Source organism: Falco punctatus (genome assembly GCF_963210335.1).
Source record: "Falco punctatus genome assembly, contig: scaffold_25, whole genome shotgun sequence".
Lineage (NCBI taxonomy): Eukaryota > Metazoa > Chordata > Aves > Falconiformes > Falconidae > Falco > Falco punctatus.
In genome coordinates this window covers 198,586-224,778 of record NW_027660064.1, presented here as the reverse complement: position 1 = coordinate 224,778, position 26,193 = coordinate 198,586, and positions in this window count along the sequence as shown.

The window sequence follows — 26,193 nt, the reverse complement described above, 5'->3', positions numbered from 1 at the left end:
ATTCGGGTAAAAAGTCTAGCAGGTAGAAAAGTCTCACAGGTAGAAAAAGTCTCATGGGTAAAAAAATCCCGCAGGTAAAAAGTCTCAGGGGTAAAATAAGTCTCAGGGGTAAAATAAGTCTCAGGGGTAAAAAACATCTAACGGGTTAAAAAACATCAGACGGGTAAAAAGTCTCAGAGGTAAAAAGTCCCATAGGTAAAAAATGTCTCACGGGAAAAAAGTCTGACGGGTAAAAAAAGTCATGGGTAAAAAAAGTCTCACAGGTAAAAAAAGTCTCAGAGGTAAAAAAAGATTCGGGTAAAAAGTCTAGCAGGTAGAAAAGTCTCACAGGTAGAAAAAGTCTCATGGGTAAAAAATTCCCGCAGGTAAAAAGTCTCAGGGGTAAAATAAGTCTCAGGGGTAAAAAAAGTCTCACAGGTAAAAACAGTCTCACGGGTTAAAAAACATCTGACGGGTAAAAAGTCTCAGAGGTAAAAAGTCCCGTAGGTAAAAAATGTCTCACGGGAAAAAAGTCTGACGGGTAAAAAAAGTCATGGGTAAAAAGCCTCACAGGTAAAAGAAGTCTCAGAGGTAAAAAAAGATTCGGGTAAAAAGTCTAGCAGGTAGAAAAGTCTCACAGGTAGAAAAAGTCTCATGGGTAAAAAATTCCCGCAAGTAAAAAGTCTCAGGGGTAAAATAAGTCTCAGGGGTAAAATAAGTCTCAGGGGTAAAAAAACTCTCATGGGTAAAAAATGTCTCACAGGTAAAAAAAGTCTCACAGGTAAAAACAGTCTCAGAGGTAAAAAAAGATTCGGGTAAAAAGTCTAGCAGGTAGAAAAGTCTCACAGGTAGAAAAAGTCTCATGGGTAAAAAATTCCCGCAGGTAAAAAGTCTCAGGGGTGAAATAAGTCTCAGGGGTAAAATAACTCTCACAGTTAAAAAAAGTCTCACGGGTTAAAAAACATCTGACGGGTAAAAAGTCTCAGAGGTAAAAAGTCCCTTAGGTAAAAAATGTCTCACGGGAAAAAAGTCTGACGGGTAAAGAAAGTCATGGGTAAAAAAAGTCTCACAGGTAAAAAAAGTCTCAGAGGTAAAAAAAGATTCGGGTAAAAAGTCTAGCAGGTAGAAAAGTCTCACAGGTAGAAAAAGTCTCATGGGTAAAAAAATCCCGCAGGTAAAAAGTCTCAGGGGTAAAATAAGTCTCAGGGGTAAAATAAGTCTCAGGGGTAAAAAACATCTAACGGGTTAAAAAACATCAGACGGGTAAAAAGTCTCAGAGGTAAAAAGTCCCATAGGTAAAAAATGTCTCACGGGAAAAAAGTCTGACGGGTAAAAAAAGTCATGGGTAAAAAAAGTCTCACAGGTAAAAAAAGTCTCAGAGGTAAAAAAAGATTCGGGTAAAAAGTCTAGCAGGTAGAAAAGTCTCACAGGTAGAAAAAGTCTCATGGGTAAAAAATTCCCGCAGGTAAAAAGTCTCAGGGGTAAAATAAGTCTCAGGGGTAAACAAAGTCTCACAGGTAAAAACAGTCTCACGGGTTAAAAAACATCTGACGGGTAAAAAGTCTCAGAGGTAAAAAGTCCCGTAGGTAAAAAATGTCTCACGGGAAAAAAGTCTGACGGGTAAAAAAAGTCATGGGTAAAAAGCCTCACAGGTAAAAGAAGTCTCAGAGGTAAAAAAAGATTCGGGTAAAAAGTCTAGCAGGTAGAAAAGTCTCACAGGTAGAAAAAGTCTCATGGGTAAAAAAATCCCGCAGGTAAAAAGTCTCAGGGGTAAAATAAGTCTCAGGGGTAAAATAAGTCTCAGGGGTAAAAAACATCTAACGGGTTAAAAAACATCAGACGGGTAAAAAGTCTCAGAGGTAAAAAGTCCCATAGGTAAAAAATGTCTCACGGGAAAAAAGTCTGACGGGTAAAAAAAGTCATGGGTAAAAAAAGTCTCACAGGTAAAAAAAGTCTCAGAGGTAAAAAAAGATTCGGGTAAAAAGTCTAGCAGGTAGAAAAAGTCTCATGGGTAAAAAATTCCCGCAGGTAAAAAGTCTCAGGGGTAAAATAAGTCTCAGGGGTAAACAAAGTCTCACAGGTAAAAACAGTCTCACGGGTTAAAAAACATCTGACGGGTAAAAAGTCTCAGAGGTAAAAAGTCCCGTAGGTAAAAAATGTCTCACGGGAAAAAAGTCTGACGGGTAAAAAAAGTCATGGGTAAAAAGCCTCACAGGTAAAAGAAGTCTCAGAGGTAAAAAAAGATTCGGGTAAAAAGTCTAGCAGGTAGAAAAGTCTCACAGGTAGAAAAAGTCTCATGGGTAAAAAATTTCCACAGGTAAAAATCTCAGGGGTAAAATAAGTCTCAGGGGTAAAATAAGTCTTAGGGGTAAAAAAAGTCTCACAGGTAAAAGAAGTCTCATGGGTGAAAAAAGTCTCACGGGTAATAGAAGTCTCAGAGGTAAAAAAAGATTCGGGTAAAAAGTCTAGCAGGAAGAAAAGTCTCACAGGTAGAAAAAGTCTCATGGGTAAAAAATTCCCGCAGGTAAAGATTCTGAGGGGTAAAATAAGTCTCATGGGTAAAAAAAGTCTCAGGGGTTTAAAAAAGTCTAGCAGGTAAAAAAACTCTCACGGGTTAAAAAACATCTGACGGGTAAAGAGTCTCAGAGGTAAAAAGTCCCGTAGGTAAAAAATGTCTCACGGGAAAAAAGTCTGACGGGTAAAAAAAGTCATGGGTAAAAAGCCTCACAGGTAAAAGAAGTCTCAGAGGTAAAAAAAGATTCGGGTAAAAAGTCTAGCAGGTAGAAAAGTCTCACAGGTAGAAAAAGTCTCATGGGTAAAAAATTCCCGCAAGTAAAAAGTCTCAGGGGTAAAATAAGTCTCAGGGGTAAAATAAGTCTCAGGGGTAAAAAAAGTCTCACATGTAAAAAAAGTCTCACAGGTAAAAAAAGTCTCACAGGTAAAAACAGTCTCAGAGGTAAAAAAAGATTCGGGTAAAAAGTCTAGCAGGTAGAAAAGTCTCACAGGTAGAAAAAGTCTCATGGGTAAAAAATTCCCGCAGGTAAAAAGTCTCAGGGGTGAAATAAGTCTCAGGGGTAAAATAACTCTCACAGTTAAAAAAAGTCTCACGGGTTAAAAAACATCTGACGGGTAAAAAGTCTCAGAGGTAAAAAGTCCCTTAGGTAAAAAATGTCTCACGGGAAAAAAGTCTGACGGGTAAAGAAAGTCATGGGTAAAAAAAGTCTCACAGGTAAAAAAAGTCTCAGAGGTAAAAAAAGATTCGGGTAAAAAGTCTAGCAGGTAGAAAAGTCTCACAGGTAGAAAAAGTCTCATGGGTAAAAAAATCCCGCAGGTAAAAAGTCTCAGGGGTAAAATAAGTCTCAGGGGTAAAATAAGTCTCAGGGGTAAAAAACATCTAACGGGTTAAAAAACATCAGACGGGTAAAAAGTCTCAGAGGTAAAAAGTCCCATAGGTAAAAAATGTCTCACGGGAAAAAAGTCTGACGGGTAAAAAAAGTCATGGGTAAAAAAAGTCTCACAGGTAAAAAAAGTCTCAGAGGTAAAAAAAGATTCGGGTAAAAAGTCTAGCAGGTAGAAAAGTCTCACAGGTAGAAAAAGTCTCATGGGTAAAAAATTCCCGCAGGTAAAAAGTCTCAGGGGTAAAATAAATCTCAGGGGTAAAATAAGTCTCAGGGGTAAAATAAGTCTCACAGGTAAAAAAAGTCTAGCAGGTAAAAAAAGTCTCAGAGGTAAAAAAAGATTCGGGTAAAAAGTCTAGCAGGTAGAAAAAGTCTCACAGGTAGAAAAAGTCTCATGGGTAAAAAATTCCCGCAAGTAAAAAGTCTCAGGGGTAAAATAAGTCTCAGGGGTAAAAAAAGTCTCATGGGTTAAAAAACATCAGACAGGTAAAAAGTCTCAGAGGTAAAAAGTCCCATAGGTAAAAAATGTCAACCGGGAAAAAAGTATGAAGGGTAAAAAAAGTCATGGGTAAAAAGCCTCACAGGTAAAAGAAGTCTCAGATATAAAAAAAGATTCGGGTAAAAAGTCTAGCAGGTAGAAAAGTCTCACAGGTAGAAAAAGTCTCATGGGTAAAAAATTCCTGCAGGTAAAATGTCTCAGGGGTGAAATAAGTCTCAGGGGTGAAATAAGTCTCAGGAATAAAAAAAGTCTCACGGGTTAAAAAACATCAGACGGGGAAAAAGTCTCAGAGGTAAAAAGTCCCATAGGTAAAAAATGTCTCACGGGAAAAAAGTCTGACGGGTAAAAAAAGTCATGGGTAAAAAAAGTCTCACAGGTAAAAACAGTCTCAGAGGTAAAAAAAGATTCGGGTAAAAAGTCTAGCAGGTAGAAAAGTCTCACAGGTAGAAAAAGTCTCATGGGTAAAAAATTCCCGCAAGTAAAAAGTCTCAGGGGTAAAATAAGTCTCAGGGGTAAAATAAGTCTCAGGGGTAAAAAAACTCTCATGGGTAAAAAATGTCTCACAGGTAAAAAAAGTCTCACAGGTAAAAACAGTCTCAGAGGTAAAAAAAGATTCGGGTAAAAAGTCTAGCAGGTAGAAAAGTCTCACAGGTAGAAAAAGTCTCATGGGTAAAAAATTCCCGCAGGTAAAAAGTCTCAGGGGTGAAATAAGTCTCAGGGGTAAAATAAGTCTCACAGTTAAAAAAAGTCTCACGGGTTAAAAAACATCTGACGGGTAAAAAGTCTCAGAGGTAAAAAGTCCCTTAGGTAAAAAATGTCTCACGGGAAAAAAGTCTGACGGGTAAAGAAAGTCATGGGTAAAAAAAGTCTCACAGGTAAAAAAAGTCTCAGAGGTAAAAAAAGATTCGGGTAAAAAGTCTAGCAGGTAGAAAAGTCTCACAGGTAGAAAAAGTCTCATGGGTAAAAAAATCCCGCAGGTAAAAAGTCTCAGGGGTAAAATAAGTCTCAGGGGTAAAATAAGTCTCAGGTGTAAAAAACATCTAACGGGTTAAAAAACATCAGACGGGTAAAAAGTCTCAGAGGTAAAAAGTCCCATAGGTAAAAAATGTCTCACGGGAAAAAAGTCTGACGGGTAAAAAAAGTCATGGGTAAAAAAAGTCTCACAGGTAAAAAAAGTCTCAGAGGTAAAAAAAGATTCGGGTAAAAAGTCTAGCAGGTAGAAAAGTCTCACAGGTAGAAAAAGTCTCATGGGTAAAAAATTCCCGCAGGTAAAAAGTCTCAGGGGTAAAATAAGTCTCAGGGGTAAAAAAAGTCTCACAGGTAAAAACAGTCTCACGGGTTAAAAAACATCTGACGGGTAAAAAGTCTCAGAGGTAAAAAGTCCCGTAGGTAAAAAATGTCTCACGGGAAAAAAGTCTGACGGGTAAAAAAAGTCATGGGTAAAAAGCCTCACAGGTAAAAGAAGTCTCAGAGGTAAAAAAAGATTCGGGTAAAAAGTCTAGCAGGTAGAAAAGTCTCACAGGTAGAAAAAGTCTCATGGGTAAAAAATTCCCGCAAGTAAAAAGTCTCAGGGGTAAAATAAGTCTCAGGGGTAAAATAAGTCTCAGGGGTAAAAAAACTCTCATGGGTAAAAAATGTCTCACAGGTAAAAAAAGTCTCACAGGTAAAAACAGTCTCAGAGGTAAAAAAAGATTCGGGTAAAAAGTCTAGCAGGTAGAAAAGTCTCACAGGTAGAAAAAGTCTCATGGGTAAAAAATTCCCGCAGGTAAAAAGTCTCAGGGGTGAAATAAGTCTCAGGGGTAAAATAACTCTCACAGTTAAAAAAAGTCTCACGGGTTAAAAAACATCTGACGGGTAAAAAGTCTCAGAGGTAAAAAGTCCCTTAGGTAAAAAATGTCTCACGGGAAAAAAGTCTGACGGGTAAAGAAAGTCATGGGTAAAAAAAGTCTCACAGGTAAAAAAAGTCTCAGAGGTAAAAAAAGATTCGGGTAAAAAGTCTAGCAGGTAGAAAAGTCTCACAGGTAGAAAAAGTCTCATGGGTAAAAAAATCCCGCAGGTAAAAAGTCTCAGGGGTAAAATAAGTCTCAGGGGTAAAATAAGTCTCAGGGGTAAAAAACATCTAACGGGTTAAAAAACATCAGACGGGTAAAAAGTCTCAGAGGTAAAAAGTCCCATAGGTAAAAAATGTCTCACGGGAAAAAAGTCTGACGGGTAAAAAAAGTCATGGGTAAAAAAAGTCTCACAGGTAAAAAAAGTCTCAGAGGTAAAAAAAGATTCGGGTAAAAAGTCTAGCAGGTAGAAAAGTCTCACAGGTAGAAAAAGTCTCATGGGTAAAAAATTCCCGCAGGTAAAAAGTCTCAGGGGTAAAATAAGTCTCAGGGGTAAACAAAGTCTCACAGGTAAAAACAGTCTCACGGGTTAAAAAACATCTGACGGGTAAAAAGTCTCAGAGGTAAAAAGTCCCGTAGGTAAAAAATGTCTCACGGGAAAAAAGTCTGACGGGTAAAAAAAGTCATGGGTAAAAAGCCTCACAGGTAAAAGAAGTCTCAGAGGTAAAAAAAGATTCGGGTAAAAAGTCTAGCAGGTAGAAAAGTCTCACAGGTAGAAAAAGTCTCATGGGTAAAAAAATCCCGCAGGTAAAAAGTCTCAGGGGTAAAATAAGTCTCAGGGGTAAAATAAGTCTCAGGGGTAAAAAACATCTAACGGGTTAAAAAACATCAGACGGGTAAAAAGTCTCAGAGGTAAAAAGTCCCATAGGTAAAAAATGTCTCACGGGAAAAAAGTCTGACGGGTAAAAAAAGTCATGGGTAAAAAAAGTCTCACAGGTAAAAAAAGTCTCAGAGGTAAAAAAAGATTCGGGTAAAAAGTCTAGCAGGTAGAAAAGTCTCACAGGTAGAAAAAGTCTCATGGGTAAAAAATTCCCGCAGGTAAAAAGTCTCAGGGGTAAAATAAGTCTCAGGGGTAAACAAAGTCTCACAGGTAAAAACAGTCTCACGGGTTAAAAAACATCTGACGGGTAAAAAGTCTCAGAGGTAAAAAGTCCCGTAGGTAAAAAATGTCTCACGGGAAAAAAGTCTGACGGGTAAAAAAAGTCATGGGTAAAAAGCCTCACAGGTAAAAGAAGTCTCAGAGGTAAAAAAAGATTCGGGTAAAAAGTCTAGCAGGTAGAAAAGTCTCACAGGTAGAAAAAGTCTCATGGGTAAAAAATTTCCACAGGTAAAAATCTCAGGGGTAAAATAAGTCTCAGGGGTAAAATAAGTCTTAGGGGTAAAAAAAGTCTCACAGGTAAAAGAAGTCTCATGGGTGAAAAAAGTCTCACGGGTAATAGAAGTCTCAGAGGTAAAAAAAGATTCGGGTAAAAAGTCTAGCAGGTAGAAAAGTCTCACAGGTAGAAAAAGTCTCATGGGTAAAAAATTCCCGCAGGTAAAGATTCTGAGGGGTAAAATAAGTCTCATGGGTAAAAAAAGTCTCAGGGGTTTAAAAAAGTCTAGCAGGTAAAAAAACTCTCACGGGTTAAAAAACATCTGACGGGTAAAGAGTCTCAGAGGTAAAAAGTCCCATAGGTAAAAAATGTCTCACGGGAAAATAGTCTGACGGGTAAAAAAAGTCATGGGTAAAAAAAGTCTCACAGGTAAAAACAGTCTCAGAGGTAAAAAAAGATTCGCATAAAAAGTCTAGCAGGTAGAAAAGTCTCACAGGTAGAAAAAGTCTCATGGGTAAAAAATTCCCGCAGGTAAAAAGTCTCAGGGGTAAAATAAGTCTCAGGGGTAAAAAAAGTCTCACAGGTAAAAACAGTCTCACGGGTTAAAAAACATCTGACGGGTAAAAAGTCTCAGAGGTAAAAAGTCCCTTAGGTAAAAAATGTCTCACGGGAAAAAAGTCTGACGGGTAAAAAAAGTCATGGGTAAAAAAAGTCTCACAGGTAAAAAAAGTCTCAGAGGTAAAAAAAGATTTGGGTAAAAAGTCTAGCAGGTAGAAAAGTCTCACAGGTAGAAAAAGTCTCATGGGTAAAAAATTCCCGCAGGTAAAAAGTCTCAGGGGTAAAATAAGTCTCACAGGTAAAAAAAGTCTCAGGGGTAAAATAAGTCTCACGGGTTAAAAAACATCTGACGGGTAAAAAGTCTCAGAGGTAAAAAGTCCCTTAGGTAAAAAATGTCTCACGGGAAAAAAGTCTGACGGGTAAAAAAAGTCATGGGTAAAAAAAGTCTCACAGGTAAAAAAAGTCTCAGAGGTAAAAAAAGATTCGGGTAAAAAGTCTAGCAGGTAGAAAAGTCTCACAGGTAGAAAAAGTCTCATGGGTAAAAAATTCGCGCAGGTAAAAATCTCAGGGGTAAAATAAGTCTCAGGGGTAAAATAAGTCTCATGGGTAAAATAAGTCTTAGGGGTAAAAAAAGTCTCACAGGCAAAAGAAGTCTCACGGGTGAAAAAAGTCTCACGGGTAATAGAAGTCTCAGAGGTAAAAAAAGATTCGGGTAAAAAGTCTAGCAGGTAGAAAAGTCTCACAGGTAGAAAAAGTCTCATGGGTAAAAAATTCCCGCAGGTAAAGAGTCTCAGGGGTAAAATAAGTCTCATGGGTAAAAAAAGTCTCAGGGGTAAAATAAGTCTCATGGGTAAAAAATGTCTCACAGGTAAAAAAGTTCTCACAGGTAAAAAAAGTCTCAGAGTTAAAAAAGGATTCGGGTAAAAAGTCTAGCAGGTAGAAAAGTCTCACAGGTAGAAAAAGTCTCATGGGTAAAAAATTCCCACAGGTAAAAAGTCTCAGGGGTAAAATAAGTCTCAGGGGTAAAAAAAGTCTCACAGGTAAAAACAGTCTCACAGGTAAAAAAAGTCTCAGAGGTAAAGAAAGATTCGGGTAAAAAGTCTAGCAGGTAGAAAAATCTCACAGGTAGAAAAAGTCTCATGGGTAAAATATTCCCGCAGGTAAAAAGTCTCAGGGGTAAAATAAGTCTCAGGGGTAAAATAAGTCTCAGGGGTAAAAAAAGTCTCATGGGTAAAAAATGTCTTACAGGTAAAAAAAGTCTGGCAAGTAAAAAAAGTCTCAAGGGTTAAAAAACATCTGACGAATAAAAAGTCTCAGAGGTAAAAAGTCCCATAGGTAAAAAATGTCTCACGGGAAACTAGTCTGACGGGTAAAAAAAGTCATGGGTAAAAAAAGTCTCACAGGTAAAAAAAGTCTCAGAGTTAAAAAAAGATTCGGGTCAAAAGTCTAGCAGGTAGAAAAGTCTAACAGGTAGAAAAAGTCTCATGGGTAAAAAATTCCCGCAAGTAAAAAGTCTCAGGGGTAAAATAAGTCTCACAGTTAAAAAAAGTCTCACGGGTTAAAAAAAATCTGACGGGTAAAAAGTCTCAGAGGTAAAAAGTCTCATAGGTAAAAAATGTCTCACGGGAAAAAAGTCTGACGGGTAAAAAAAGTCATGGGTAAAAAAAGTCTAGCAGGTAAAAAAAGTCTCAGAGGTAAAAAAAGATTCGGGTAAAAAGTCTAGCAGGTAGAAAAGTCTCACAGGTAGAAAAAGTCTCATGGGTAAAAAATTCCCGCAGGTAAAAAGTCTCAGGGGTAAAATAAGTCTCAGGGGTAAAAAAAGTCGCACAGGTAAAAACAGTCTCACGGGTTAAAAAACATCTGACGGGTAAAAAGTCTCAGAGGTAAAAAGTCCCATAGGTAAAAAATGTCTCACGGGAAAAAAGTCTGACGGGTAAAAAAAGTCATGGGTAAAAAGCCTCACAGGTAAAAGAAGTCTCAGAGGTAAAAAAAGATTCGGGTAAAAAGTCTAGCAGGTAGAAAAGTCTCACAGGTAGAAAAAGTCTCATGGGTAAAAAATTCCCACAGGTAAAAAGTCTCAGGGGTAAAATAAGTCTCAGGGGTAAAAAAAGTCTCAGGGGTAAAATAAGTCTCACGGGTTAAAAAAAATCTGATGGGTAAAAAGTCTCAGAGGTAAAAAGTCCCATAGGTAAAAAATGTCAACCGGGAAAAAAGTCTGACGGGTAAAAAAAGTCATGGGTAAAAAAAGTCTCACAGGTAAAAAAAGTCTCAGAGGTAAAAAAAGATTCGGGTAAAAAGTCTAGCAGGTAGAAAAGTCTCACAGGTAGAAAAAGTCTCATGGGTAAAAAATTCGCGCAGGTAAAAGTCTCAGGGGTAAAATAAGTCTCAGGGGTAAAATAAGTCTCATGGGTAAAATAAGTCTTAGGGGTAAAAAAAGTCTCACAGACAAAAGAAGTCTCACGGGTGAAAAAAGTCTCACGGGTAATAGAAGTCTCAGAGGTAAAAAAAGATTCGGGTAAAAAGTCTAGCAGGTAGAAAAGTCTCACAGGTAGAAAAAGTCTCATGGGTAAAAAATTCCCGCAGGTAAAGATTCTCAGGGGTAAAATAAGTCTCATGGGTAAAAAAAGTCTCAGGGGTAAAATAAGTCTCATGGGTAAAAAATGTCTCACAGGTAAAAAAGTTCTCACAGGTAAAAAAAGTCTCAGAGTTAAAAAAGGATTCGGGTAAAAAGTCTAGCAGGTAGAAAAGTCTCACAGGTAGAAAAAGTCTCATGGGTAAAAAATTCCCACAGGTAAAAAGTCTCAGGGGTAAAATAAGTCTCAGGGGTAAAAAAAGTCTCACAGGTAAAAAAAGTCTCACAGGTAAAAAAAGATTCGGATAAAAAGTCTAGCAGGTAGAAAAATCTCACAGGTAGAAAAAGTCTCATGGGTAAAATATTCCCGCAGGTAAAAAGTCTCAGGGGTAAAATAAGTCTCAGGGGTAAAATAAGTCTCAGGGGTAAAAAAAGTCTCATGGGTAAAAAATGTCTCACAGGTAAAAAAAGTCTGGCAAGTAAAAAAAGTCTCAAGGGTTAAAAAACATCTGACGAATAAAAAGTCTCAGAGGTAAAAAGTCCCATAGGTAAAAAATGTCTCACGGGAAAATAGTCTGACGGGTAAAAAAAGTCATGGGTAAAAAAAGTCTCACAGGTAAAAAAAGTCTCAGAGTTAAAAAAAGATTCGGGTCAAAAGTCTAGCAGGTAGAAAAGTCTAACAGGTAGAAAAAGTCTCATGGGTAAAAAATTCCCGCAAGTAAAAAGTCTCAGGGGTAAAATAAGTCTCACAGTTAAAAAAAGTCTCACGGGTTAAAAAAAATCTGACGGGTAAAAAGTCTCAGAGGTAAAAAGTCTCATAGGTAAAAAATGTCTCACGGGAAAAAAGTCTTACGGGTAAAAAAAGTCATGGGTAAAAAAAGTCTCACAGTTAAAAAAAGTCTCAGAGGTAAAAAAAGATTCGGGTAAAAAGTCTAGCAGGTAGAAAAGTCTCACAGGTAGAAAAAGTCTCATGGGTAAAAAATTCCCGCAGGTAAAAAGTCTCAGGCGTAAAATAAGTCTCAGGGGTAAAATAAGTCTCAGGGGTAAAATAAGTCTCACAGGTAAAAAAAGTCTAGCAGGTAAAAAAAGTCTCAGAGGTAAAAAAAGATTCGGGTAAAAAGTCTAGCAGGTAGAAAAGTCTCACAGGTAGAAAAAGTCTCATGGGTAAAAAATTCCCGCAGGTAAAAAGTCTCAGGGGTAAAATAAGTCTCAGGGGTAAAAAAAGTCTCACAGGTAAAAACAGTCTCACGGGTTAAAAAACATCTGACGGGTAAAAAGTCTCAGAGGTAAAAAGTCCCGTAGGTAAAAAATGTCTCACGGGAAAAAAGTCTGACGGGTAAAAAAAGTCATGGGTAAAAAAAGTCTCACAGGTAAAAAAAGTCTCAGAGGTAAAAAAAGATTTGGGTAAAAAGTCTAGCAGGTAGAAAAGTCTCACAGGTAGAAAAAGTCTCATGGGTAAAAAATTCCCGCAGGTAAAAAGTCTCAGGGGTAAAATAAGTCTCAGGGGTAAAATAAGTCTTAGGGGTAAAAAAAGTCTCACAGATAAAAGAAGTCTCATGGGTGAAAAAAGTCTCACGGGTAATAGAAGTCTCAGAGGTAAAAAAAGATTCGGGTAAAAAGTCTAGCAGGTAGAAAAGTCTCACAGGTAGAAAAAGTCTCATGGGTAAAAAATTCCCGCAGGTAAAGATTCTGAGGGGTAAAATAAGTCTCATGGGTAAAAAAAGTCTCAGGGGTTTAAAAAAGTCTAGCAGGTAAAAAAACTCTCACGGGTTAAAAAACATCTGACGGGTAAAGAGTCTCAGAGGTAAAAAGTCCCATAGGTAAAAAATGTCTCACGGGAAAATAGTCTGACGGGTAAAAAAAGTCATGGGTAAAAAAAGTCTCACAGGTAAAAACAGTCTCAGAGGTAAAAAAAGATTCGCATAAAAAGTCTAGCAGGTAGAAAAGTCTCACAGGTAGAAAAAGTCTCATGGGTAAAAAATTCCCGCAGGTAAAAAGTCTCAGGGGTAAAATAAGTCTCACAGGTAAAAAAAGTCTCACAGGTAAAAAAAGTCTCACGGGTTAAAAAACATCTGACGGGTAAAAAGTCTCAGAGGTAAAAAGTCCCATAGGTAAAAAATGTCAACCGGGAAAAAAGTCTGACGGGTAAAAAAAGTCATGGGTAAAAAAAGTCTCACAGGTAAAAAAAGTCTCAGAGGTAAAAAAAGATTCGGGTAAAAAGTCTAGCAGGTAGAAAAGTCTCACAGGTAGAAAAAGTCTCATGGGTAAAAAATTCCCGCAGGTAAAGATTCTGAGGGGTAAAATAAGTCTCAGGGGTAAAATAAGTCTTAGGGGTAAAAAAAGTCTCACAGGCAAAAGAAGTCTCACGGGTGAAAAAAGTCTCACGGGTAATAAAAGTCTCAGAGGTAAAAAAAGATTCGGGTAAAAAGTCTAGCAGGTAGAAAAGTCTCACAGGTAGAAAAAGTCTCATGGGTAAAAAATTCCCGCAGGTAAAGATTCTCAGGGGTAAAATAAGTCTCATGGGTAAAAAAAGTCTCAGGGGTAAAATAAGTCTCATGGGTAAAAAATGTCTCACAGGTAAAAAAGTTCTCACAGGTAAAAAAAGTCTCAGAGTTAAAAAAGGATTCGGGTAAAAAGTCTAGCAGGTAGAAAAGTCTCACAGGTAGAAAAAGTCTCATGGGTAAAAAATTCCCACAGGTAAAAAGTCTCATGGGTAAAAAAAGTCTCAGGGGTTTAAAAAAGTCTAGCAGGTAAAAAAACTCTCACGGGTTAAAAAACATCTGACGGGTAAAGAGTCTCAGAGGTAAAAAGTCCCATAGGTAAAAAATGTCTCACGGGAAAATAGTCTGACGGGTAAAAAAAGTCATGGGTAAAAAAAGTCTCACAGGTAAAAACAGTCTCAGAGGTAAAAAAAGATTCGCATAAAAAGTCTAGCAGGTAGAAAAGTCTCACAGGTAGAAAAAGTCTCATGGGTAAAAAATTCCCGCAGGTAAAAAGTCTCAGCGGTGAAATAAGTCTCAGGGATAAAATAAGTCTCACGGGTAAAAAAAGTCTCACGGGTTAAAAAACATCTGACGGGTAAAAAGTCTCAGAAGTAAAAAGTCCCATAGGTAAAAAATGTCTCACAGGAAAAAAGTATGACGGGTAAAAAAAGTCATGGGTAAAAAAAGTCTCACAGGTAAAAAAAGTCTCAGAGGTAAAAAAAGATTCGGGTAAAAAGTCTAGCATGTAGAAAAGTCTCACAGGTAGAAAAAGTCTCATGGGTAAAAAATTACCGCAGGTAAAAAGTCTCAGGGGTGAAATAAGTCTCAGGGGTAAAATAAGTCTCATGGGTAAAAAAAGTCTCACAGGTAAAATAAGTCTCAGGGGTAAAATAAGTCTCACAGGTAAAAAAAGTCTCACGCGTTAAAAAAATTCTGACGGGTAAAAAAACAAAGTCTCAGAGGTTAAAAGTGCCATAGGTAAAAAATGTCACACGGGAAAAAAAGCCTGATGAGTTAAAAAAGTCTGACGGGTAAAGAAATCTCATGGGTAAAAACTCTAACGGGTAAAATAGTCTCACAGGTAAAAAATGTCTCACGGGTAAAATAAATCTCACGTTTAAAAATTCTCGCGTGCAAAAAAATCTCATGGTTAGAGAAGTCTTACGGGTAAAAAAACTCTCAGAGGTGGAAAAATTCTCATGGGTAGAAAGTCACACAGGTAAAAAAAGTCTCATGGGTAAAAGTCTCATGGGTTAAAAGTCTCAGAGGTAAAAATAGTCTCACGGGTAAAAATTCTCATGGGTAAAAAGCCTCAAGGGTAAAAATACTCATGGTTAAATAAGTCTCCCGGGGAAAACGTCTGATGGGTAAATATTTTCATGGTAAAAATATCTGACGTGTAAAAAAAGTCTGACAGGTAAAAAAAGTCTCAAAGGTAAAAAAAGTCTCACGGGAAAAAATTCTCATGGGTAAAAATCCTCACAGGTAAAAAAAGTCTCATGGTTAAAAGTCTCATGGGTGAAAAGTCTCACAGGTAAAAATAGTCTCACGGGTAAAAAGCCTCAAAGGTAAAAATTCTCATGGGTAAAAAAAGTCTCACGGGTAAAACAAGACTTTTTTTACACATCAGACCTTTTTTACCTGTGAGACGTTTTTTACTTGTGAGACTTTTTAACCATGAGAAATTTTCTACCTGTGAGACTTTTTACCCATGACCTTTTTTACTCGTGAGAATTTTTTTACCTGTGTGACTTTGTACACATGAGAATTTTTCCACCTCTGAGAGTTTTTTACCCGTAAGACTTTTCTAGCCATGAGACTTTTTTTACCTGTGAGAATTTTTAAACGAGAGATTTATTTTACCCGTGAGACTTTTTTAGCATGAGACATTTTTCCCCATGAGACTTTTTACTTTTGAGACTTTTTTTACTTGTGATACTACTGTCACGTGAACTTTTGTGACCCCTGAGACTTTTCTTACCGTGAGACTTTTTTTACCCGAGAGACTTTTTTTACCTGTGAGACTTTTTACCCATGAGAATTTTTCCACCTCTGAGAGTGTTTTTACCCATAAGATTCTCTAACCATGAGACTTTTTTTACAAGCGAGAATTTTTAAACGTGAGTTATTTTACCCATGAGATATTTTTTACCTGTGAGACTTTTTTACCTGTTAGAGCTTTTACCCATGATGTTTCTTTACCCGTCAGACTTTTTTGACTCATCAGGCTTTTTTTCCCGTGAGACATTTATTACCCGTGAGACTTTTACCTCTGAGACTTTTTACCCGTGAGACTTTTTACCCATGGGATATTTTTCCCCATGATACTTTTTACTCTTGAGACTTTTTTTACTTGTGATACTACTGTCCAGTTAACTTTTTTGACCCCCGAGACTTTTCTTACTGTGAGACTTTTTTTACCCGAGAGACTTTTTTTACCTGTGTGACTTTTTACCCATGAGAATTTTTCCACCTCTGAGAGTTTTTTTACCCGTAAGACTTCTCTAACCATGAGACTTTTTTTACACGCGAGAATTTTTAAACGTGAGATTTATTTTACCCGTGAGACATTTTTTACCTGTAAGACTATTTTACCCGTTAGAGTTTTTACCCATGAGATTTCTTTACCCGTCAGACTTTTTTGACTCATCAGGCTTTTTTTCCCGTGAGACATTTTTTACCTATGGGACTTTTAACCTCTGAGAATTTTTAACCGTGAGGCTTTTTTTACCCATCAAACCTTTTTTACCCGTAAGACTTTTTTTACCTGTGAGACATTTTACCTATGAAAATTACTACCCGTAAGACTTTTTTTACTCGTCAGACTTTTTTTCCCGTGAGACGTTTTTTACCCGTAAGAATTTTTACACTTGAGTTTTTTTACACATGAGAATTTTTAACCATCAGACCTTTTCACCCATGAGACTTTTTTTAACCGTGAGATTTTTTTTATCATGGGAATTTCTACTTGTGATTTTTTTTACCCGTAAGACTTTTTTTACCCGTGAGACTATTTACCTGAGAGACTTTTTTTACCCATGAGATTTTTTTTACCCCTGAGACTTTTTACCTGTGGGACTTTTTTACCCATGAGACTTTTTTTACCTGTGAGACTTTTTTTACATGTGAGACATTTTTACTGTCACAATTTTTACCCTTGAGAATTTTTACCCATGAAACTTCTTTTACCCGTCAGACTTTTTTTACCCTTGAGACTTTTTTTGCCCGTCAGACTTTTTTTACCCATGAGACCTTTTTTACCCTTCGGACTTTTTACCCGTGAGACTTTTTACCCATGAGACTTCCTTTACCCGTGAGACTTTTTTTACCCGTGAGATATTGTACCCATGAGAGTTTTTACCCTTGAGACTTTTTTTACCCGTCAGATTTTTTTACTTGTAAGGCATTTTTTCTCGTGAGACTTTTTTTACCCGTCAGACTTTGTACCTTTGAGATTTCTTTTACCTGTCAGACTTTTTTTGCCCTTCAGACTTTTTTTACCCATGAGACTTTTTTTACTTGTGATACTACTGTCACGTGAACTTTTGTGACCCCTGAGACTTTTCTTACCATGAGACTTTTTTTACCCGAGAGACTTTTTAACCTGTGTGACTTTTTACCCATGAGAATTTTTCCACCTCTGAGAGTTTTTTTACCAGTAAGACTTCTCTAACCATGAGACTTTTTTTACACGCGAGAATTTTTAAACGTGAGATTTATTTTACTCGTGAGACATTTTTTACCTGTGAGACTTTTTTACCTGTTAGAGATTTTACCCATGAGATTTCTTTACCCATCAGAATTTTTTTACTCATCAGGCTTTTTTTTCCCGTGAGACATTTTTACCGTTACAGTTTTTACCCATGAGGCTTTTTTTACCCATCAAACCTTTTTTACCCATGAGACTTTTTTTACCTGTGAGACTTTTTTTACATGTGAAACTTATTACCCGTGAGACTTTTTTTACTCGTCAGACTTTTTTTCCCGTGAGACGTTTTTTACCGTGAGAATTTTTACCCGTGAGACTTTGTACCTGTGAGACTTATTTACCCATCAGACTTCTACCCATGAGATTTTTTTTACCCGTGAGAATATTTACACTTGAGGCTTTTTACACATCAGAATTTTGAACCATCAGACTTTTTTACCCATGAGACTTTTCTTAACTGTGAGATTTTTTTTATCATGGGAATTTCTACTTGTGAGAATTTTTACCCGTAAGACTTCTTTTACCCGTGAGACTATTTACCTGTGAGACTTTTTTTACCCATGAGACCTTTTTTACCGCAACCTGAGCTTTTTAACACAAAAATTTCAACAAGAACATCTTTCTAGTTTAGGTCTCAAGTTTTTTTCTATCCTTTTCTGGAGCCATAATCAAAGATCAGGTGATGTTAATCCCGCACTCTTTCTAGTGCTAGTACCATAGGATCCCGAGGGGGTACTAATCCACAGTCCTTTTGCCACTCAGGTTTGTCCCATAGGACGAAGAACATGTCTGCATATGATACTTCGTCCCATTTTCCCTCTCTCCTCAGAAACAACATTAATTGCAGGAGATTGTTATAATCTAACGTTCCTCCCTCCTGAGGCCATTTCGCATCACTCCCCAATTTATACAAAGGCTACCACTGATTACAATATTTAATCAATTTAATTCTATTTTCGGTACCACCCTGTCCTACGATATCCCTCCAATGTTTTAATATACAACCCAAGAGTGATTTTTCACAGGGCTTACTCCTTCCATTTCCTATTTTGCAATTTTAATCACTTTGTTTTTCTCCGGCCACCTTGACATGCGGAATTAGACTCTATAACTCGAAAGTTATAAAGTAGGTATGTTTATTGCGCGCAGATGCACGGGGGATCGCTCCTCCACAAGCATGCATGCCCGAAGTGACGAACCATCTCACATTTATACAATAAAACAAATGAATATTCAATTAATGCCTAAACATATTCGTTACCTAAACCCGCTTACTCTCGCTTCGTATGTTAATTAGCTTATCAGTCCATTGCCTGGAATGTGGTGGTCTTGCAGATTTGTAGGTGATTCATGTTCTTGTGACCATCCGATCTTCTCCAGCAAGAAGACTTAGCACTCCCTTCCTCTAGATAGCATTGAAATGTCTCTCATCCTTTTCTCATTCTTTTTTAAAATAGCCCCTTTGTTAGAGCAAGAAGGGTAGGTGTCTCCTCAAAGCTGTGTGACTATGTGACCATACACCACACCCATGACCAGGCACCATACCCTCATTCCTTGAGCAGACATATACAATCACAATCGATGTGCATTGTCCCCATTTCACACTATTTCTCTATATCAAGACAATAAAGGAGTTAAAAGAGGAGCCAATGTGTCCCATTCAGTATTCTCTGTGTATCTGCATGCACCGCTTCCCCTGTTTGGTTTCTGATCTAGACGGGAAGGACAGGAAGGGTGTAAGGACATTGCAACTCTCGAGAGAGAAGATAGGCTTTTGTGCTGGCTTCCCCCAGTTCTGAGCTCTTTGGGGCTTAAATCTCCACAGAATGGGTGTGATGTTGAGTTTGTCTACTCCAGGGCAAATGGAGAGGAGGAGGGGCGCCTGGAGGGAGGACCACTGGCGCAGGGGACACCCTGAGCATCAGAAGTTGTTGGAACCACTGATGACTAGGGCTGTGACCAGGGGGGACCTCTCAGATTTATCTGCATGGGGTACCCCAGTTGCTGGGACATACAGTAAGCAGAGATTGTGCCGTGTGGTCGGAGGGTGACTTGGTTTGCAAAGGGGGAGCTCAGGCCAAACCCCTGCAAGGCAGGTAGAACTGCAGATCCTCCCTGTGCTTCGTGTTCACCTTGCCGTTCACTAGACAACCTGCCGCAGAAAAGCTGACGCCCAGCAGCTTGTGCTCCCTCTGAAATTTTTTGGTTGATTGTTATTTCATGGAGAGCTCTATTGTCCCCCCAGCCAGGGATACTGCAGCGATAGCAAACCAGGGCTTCTAGTTACTCCCCTGATGCCTGCCTTCCTCCCTCCTCTGCATCTCCACAGCTCTCACAGAGGAGGGGTTGCCAGTGGTGCCTTCTTCAGGCAGGGCACATCTGCAGCTTCCATTGAATACCCTCCTTTCCTTTGAAAGCCCTGCCTCTTTCTGGCACGTGGGGTTTGCTCATTTCCATGAGCGCTTTTGCAGGTGGTGGTGACATGGGAAGGAAAGGGACATACAGTGCTGGAGGTAAAGAGCTGCTTGGCTTCTGTTTACACCGTGTTTGTACAGCTGAGGTGGATACAAATCAGGGGCGGCTTTGCTGGAGAACTTTGCCAGGGATCTAACTGACTGCCTGTTTGGGAGGCCCAGAGCAGCACGTTCGGTAACAGGAGATCGCTGCACTGCCTGCCCTTGCCGTTGCTCTTGTGCATGCGGCAGTAAATACCTCCTCTGCACAAAACTGAGTCCGGGTAGAGTCAATGGAGACATTTTTGGTAAGAATCCCAGATGCTGCAGAAAAGCAGTCTGAGGTCTCAGCTGAGCTGTACTGCTTCAGAAGGGAGATTAGCCATAGATACGTACGTGCGTTCTTTCTCAAAGAGGGGAAAGATGGTGTGGGATAGTCCTTTGCTCGGTGGTCCTGTGGGCATGTGTACTGGAGAGGAGCCATCACAGGCCACCTCTTCCTGAGCAAGCCACCACTGTGGGAGGCACTGAGATGCTCAGCAGAGGCAGTTTAGGAGCGACAGGGGTGGCTGGTGATCTGTCCCACTGCTTGGAGGTAATCCCCTCCATACAACCCTGAGATGCAACGTACCCAGCTAGGAGGAATCCCAGAAGAGATGGACAAAAAGATGAACACGTGCAGGTATTGCTCCCCAGCAACATGCGAAAAAATTCATCAGCAGTACATATCCTGGCATGTATCCGTTCATATGGAATGTGGATATTTATGTTTTTTAGTGTAAGTCAAAAGTTGTTGGACAGTCTGTTTTGCCTTGGAACGAAACCATAAAATTAAATTGCGCAAAGCAACCCGTGTTTCAAATCCGTGGACAAGGTGAAATGCCATGTGCATGAGAGCGTTTCTCATCAGCACGGATCTTTGCTGTCTCTAAAGCAGTGCAGGCTGGGGCTGTGGGTGCTACTGGAGATACGCAGCCCGCCTGCACTGTAGGAAGGTCATTCTGGTCTCACTGTCAGATGGAGCTGTATGTTGTACAATATTGTACGTGTTGTGCCAAGCTTTCTGCAGGTAAAGAAAGCAGCAGTCATGTATTTGACAACAGCGATCATAGGTGATGCTGTGAAGAGATTCAGGGAAAATCTGTGGCACATGTGATTTTGACTGCAACCAAGCTGTAGTTCTGACTTGTCTTGGTCACTTGAATTAGTAATGTGTCATTAATTTAAAAATAACCAGTGCAGTTAAAGAATATGGGTGTTGGTCAGAAATGCCTGGTTTCTCATGTGTAAATTCACCAAGTCAGACGCACTGATGCAAGTGCCTGGATGAATCAGTAAAACAGGGCTGGGCTAGCCAGGGTTGGCACGGGCAGCGTGTGCAACATGTAGTTGTTTAGGCAATAGCTCTAATTCAGAGTTATGATGGAGGTGCTGAATATGCTTGGTTTTGAAAGCACACAGTCTTCGTTAGCTTCAACGGAAACTGCAGGATTCTGCTGTGCAAATCAATGAAACTGTGAGATACAATCCACTGTTCAGGAAAGTCAGAACATGTTTTTAAGGAAGTCTCTGTTGGGAGGTAAAACCTCTGCTGAAGCAATAGCAGATGGAGCGTGTGTAAAAGAGCCTAGGGAGACCTGCAGCCTTCTGGAGCCAGGCAGAATATTTAGGTTTGCATAACGCCATCCAGCTTTACTCCCAGCACTGCTGTGAAGTGTCGCACCTCATCTGAAACCAGCAGGCAGGGAAATAGGGAAGTGCTTCTCCCTTCCAAGCCCTGAGGAGGAATGTGGCCTCTAGAAATGCTGAGGGACTTGGTACTTTATGCAGTAAGATTTGCACATGTATTTTGCCAGAGATACTGAGGCTAGAAAAACGTGGCAAGCAATCATTCTATGTTCAAGATACCCATCATTATAAATTATACATATAAGCACTTTTCAGCTGCAACGCTAGGACTCCTGGAATAAAAAGGGTTTCAACACCCGCTGTTTCCCTTTGAACTGGTGGAAATTAAGTGTCAGGATTACCTGCTCTTCTGCTGTCAGACAAATGGCGTATGAAGTGAGTTGGGAGGAGGTATGAAGATGCACAAAAACCTAGGTGAGCTGAAGACGACCAGATGTCAAGTTTACAATCTGCATTATCTGTGCTCCTGGGAGCTTGGGAGCCCAAGCCTGTGTGCCACCTCCTCCCGGGTGTGCTTCCTAGTGAGAGGATCCTTAGCCCGAGTGGGGCGGCTGTGGTTTGTCTGTGAACCTGTGGGCAAGGGTCAGGAGGGAGAGGAGAGCCTGATGGGGAAGAGCCCGTTTGTCATGTCAGAAGCAGATGGTCCCTGTGTGAGGCCACGTGACACCAGCCCCCCGGTTCCCGTGAGAGTTGCCCCCCTGAGTGCAAAGTGCCAGGGCCGGGAAGGCTGGGCTGGGGCTGTGTGGGCGTTTGTGTCAGTCCGTGAGTGACCTCTCCCTGCCCCTCGCCTTCCCAGCTCAGCCTGAAATGGGTTTTGCTCGTCTGTTGCGCTCTGTAAAAACTGCTGGGTGCTCAGGGAGCAGGGAAGCAATGGCAGCTGCTCTCATGTAACCCACCCGCTGTCACCCTGGGATGTGCCATGTTATGTCAGCGTCACTCCAGTCTGTGAGCAGCAACTGATATACCGACAGAGAAGGAAGAAGAAACACAGGGTGTAACTCTTCTGGAGAGCAGCCAATAGCACTTGTGCTCTGTTTGTCTTGTTCCATGTCAGTAATACATCTATATAACTTTTTGTAGTGATTTTTTTTTTTCTTTTCTACAAGATCACTTCTACAGTATCCGTATTGCAATGTCTGGAAGTAAAATTCAGTTTTCCAGCAACATCAGTGGGTCTTCTGCTCAGGCGTCTATTGTCAGGGCAGCAGTTTGACTGAAATACTCTGTCTAGATCCATGTCTAGAGACACATTTGTGCCGTGCAAGGAATAAAGCTGGGGTCTTCAAGATTTCAAGCCTGTGACTTTGTTGTTTGTGATTTTCTGTGCACAACACATAGGGAAACTGAAATTGCTGGAGGAATACTGTGTGGCGCACAGTGTGTCAGAGATACAGAGGTGTATATCTACGTATGAGAGAGAGAGGTTGTGCATGTTTAAGAAATAGGAATGGCCTATTTGTGACCATATATAGCGATTTTCAGCAAATTTCCCGTATACATTAAAAAGTATAATGCCCTGGAAGAAAGGAATTCACACAGATGCATCTTAAATCTGTATTATGATAATTTTCTCTCTAGGAGTGCACAAATTTGAGGGGATGTTTTATTTTGTGTTAAGATTTTTGTCACAAGTAGGATGATTCAAGATGCACTCTAGGTGTAAATAAGTAGTATTAAGTCATGCTGGTTATAAAAATGTGTGGTTTTTCACTGCACGTGAGAACTCAGGATCTACCTTTCATATATCATTAGCTGAAAAAGAAGACATGAAGGATGCCATTGAATATTGTGGGATGTGGGTATGTAAACCCAAATATTTTGGATTACAGTCTGATTCAGTAAGTTGTACTATACACTAAGGTAAAGAAAACTTACCAGTCAGTGAATAATGCTGAAGGGATGTCCTGTAGGTGAAGGCTGTATTACAGTCTGAAGTAAAGTTGGATACAGTCGTCTTATGGTGGGGTAAAATCCTTGTCACTATGTCGGATGCTTGCTGTTACACTGATTTGTTTTCAGCTCGTTTGCTTAAATTTTGAGAGGTGTTTTTCCTCTTGTGCACTGCTGAGAAACAGTGCAGCCAAATGCGGGTTTTTTTGCCTTGCAAAACGCACGTTCAAGTGAAGAGGGAGATTTGTCTATAATACGCTGATCTGATTGATTAAACATGCCAGTCTTCCTCTTTGTAAGAAAATGATCAAAGAGAATGCCTTGAAATGTGGTGATCTTTCTGATGCTGCCCCAGCCTTTGCAAAATACTGTCTTGTTTGGCCATGTGAAGTGTTTGAAAAGGGTTTTCTCAGAGGGTATCCTAGAGGGGAATAAGGCAGGCGTCCTGCTTGTGTTGGGCGTGCGGGGCAGGGCTGCACAGCGGGGTCTGGCGTCCTCTGGAACACCCGAAGGGACAGCATAGCAAATTATTTCCAGCCCACAGCCAGGCATCACGAGAGAGGGACGTGCCTAATTCTACCAGGCAAAGCACAGGACTTAAACCTGTTGCAAGGTGGTAGTAGTTGGCCAGTAAGCTTGGGAAGGGGGAGGGTGAGACAGGTGGTGGCTGGCTGAGGTGCTCCTTCCCTCTTGTGAGCAGAGGGGTCTTTGCCGCGGGAGAACAGGGCCTGGCTGACAAGAGAGGAGCACGAGGAGCATGACGGTCTCAGCCCGCTGGGACACCAGGGCTGCAGGCCCTGTTCAGAAGGCACCACGAGCCGAGGAGGCGTGTGGGGAGGGAGCGTGTGGGCAGGACTGTGACACGGGGCAGAAGCAGTCGGAGCTGTTGAGAAAGAGCGTGGGGACAGGGGCTTGAGGGGGCTGGGTAAGGTTAAGGCATGGTGCGGTTTTCCTGCAAGCTTGGGTTCCTGATTTCTGGGATGAGGGCAGGAGCAGACAGGTTTCCCTAATAAATCCTTTCCTTTGCACCTTGAAATGGAATTTATTATTTCTGAAGCTTGGTTGAAGAAATAATCCCCCCTTAGCCAGTTCTCTGTGTGGTGAACGGTAAGAAGCTTGTCATGTTAGTTCCCCTTGGGTTAGCTTAGATGGCTGGGGACTGTAAAATGCCAGACAGTAGAGTGCAATGGAGGGAGGAGGGTGGGTGACAAAAGTGTTGGCAGTTTTAATGAAAAATGGTATTAAAGCAAAAAAACGTGAAAAATAAACATACTCTGTGACAAATGCCGGCAGTTACAGAAAGCAAGCAGGCTAAAAGGTAAAAGCAACCCTAATGCCTAGGCAAATCTAACCCAAGAAACTGTTGTTTCCAAGTCCTTCTCTTGTTAAGAAGATGGTGATGCAGTGAACCTTTCATTTAGTATCCTTGATTTTTATTATAAAAATGGCTTTCAGAATGCCTTATTTCTATTACAGGATGAGTTTGCAACATAAATTGCATAGATTAACTGTAATGTTTTTTCTTGATAATCTTTCTGTCTGTACCTGTTTACTTAAGGATAAATATATTTTAGAAACTACCAACTTGATAGAAAAAATCAGCACATGAAAATCACACTGATAAGGCAGAAATTTTACATCAGAAAATGAGGAATTGCACAGTGCTGACAAGCAGTTCTAAGTCCAAAACCTTGGAAAGAAAGAGATGCAAGAATGTGGGTTGAAAATGAGAAGAGGGAATTGAAAACAAGTTTTAAAAGCGTTACAGCAGAACTAAAGCAGCTGCTTGGTGAAATTAATGAAACTGGGAAAACTACTTCCTTTGTGGAAGAAATGTCAGAAGATGGCTTCAGTGCTGAGCTGAAGAGTTCTCATGTTGTTTTGTCTCATGCAACAGAATCAAGTAACAGCTTAGAAAGTAAAGGTGAATTTGGAGACATTAAACTTATGCTAGGTGGGAAAGTACCCAAAATGGAAACTGTAATCCGAGTCTTGGTGTCCTTTCTGATCAAGATAAGTGAAATGCAAACACGGAAGATACCTGGAGTACAGATGAAGGAGATTGCACAAATAATATCAATGATACAAAGATGCCTCTAGCAAATGCAGAGAGAAAAAAAAAGCCTCCTATGGAAATGGAAGAGAATGAAACTGGAAGTAGTAGAAATGCAGTGGGAGGTTGTGAATACTTCCTGAGATACAGCTTAAAAACCAAGTCTTTTGGATGACGTTTCTAGTATTATTCTTAAAATAAGACCAGTTTCTACACGTGATGAAAATGCACTTTTTGTAACACAGAGGGAACTTGGAAAAGACTCTGGATTTAGTGATGATTTTCCCAGGGACTGCTTTATTGACAACAAAATAGGAAAAACAGAAATGGAAAGTCTTTTTGCGAATGCTCAGCAATCGTGCCATGCTGAAAAGGAATCTTGATGAAGAACTAAAACAAGATATGGGAAGATTTAAGGGTAAGGTAGGAATGCTGCAAATAGTATTCCTGGCTTTGGAGAAAGAGAAGGTACAGCTGCCAAAAGAGGTAGTTCACCTGCTGCTCTTTATTATTTAATCTCGCTCCGGATCAATGGTCCTATTCACTTCAGCTATTTGTCATGAAGGGAAGATGCTTCCTACAAATTAGGTTTTCTTCTAATGGAAATAGGTGACTTGTGAATAAAGAGAGCAGTGGAGAGTTGTCTTTTTCCCCATTTTTGGAAAATGGAATGCATTATTGTTCCAGTTTAACAGCAGGTGGCACTCGGTTCCAGTGCAAGTAGTTATCACTTTATTGCCATAAAAAGAAATCCATATAAATATGTTGGTTCTGATTCTGAATCAAAGAATGAAAATAGCTTCTGAACAGGGTCTTGACTATTAATTCATGTGCTGTGATATCTGCATGGTGTGTCTTCATTGTCTTTCGTGAAAATTCCTCTTTCCTGTGAAACCATTTGTGTTTGTGTGTTTGGGATCTTTTTTTTCTTTCCTCCCCTTGTTCAGGGAGCAGTAGCCCAGCACAGTTCCACTTGATTTTTTTCTGGTGGTGTTACAACTAACACTGCAGTCCTTCTAACTGTCCATCTGTAATGCTTTCACTTTTTTGTTGTTCATGTTTTAAGATACACTATTGTTTTCTTTCTAAGGGCTGTATTTTTGTTATGTCTTTCATGATGAGTGAATTTGAAGAACTCTCAATGACAAATAATACAATTTGTAGTGTAATTTTGTGAAAATGCTTCTCTGTGGATTAAAAAAAAGGTATCATTTTATATTATTTGAGGGGTAAACCCTGAATTAATCCATCTTGGATGTGGTGTTTCTGTCTTCTAGAAATACTAAGAAATACATGAAGCTTAACTTTGTTTTTATAGGTTGAGAAGAAAAAAGCAAACAAAGATGTTCAAGAGCACAGGCGTTGGCAAAACAGGAATGTCTGGATAGATTAAATACACCACCAGGCAACATCACTAATTGGCAAATGAAGCAAAAGATTACTCTAAGGAAGAATGTGTGTTTGAAAATGGAGAATAAAAACACGATAGAAGAAAAAGACAAAAAGAGTTTTTCATCTGGGGAGCGCTCAAAATTGATTAAAATGCCAACGAAAGGGTAAGCTAAGGAAATAATCTCTAATTCTTATTTGTAGTGCTATGTAAGTGTCTTAGGTTTTCTAATACTGTAGTAGTTGAAGTAGTTTCCCCAGTGGTGAAAGCCATAGTGAGTAGTCCACTGCTTCTCAAAAAGTGAAGAAAATTTCTTTT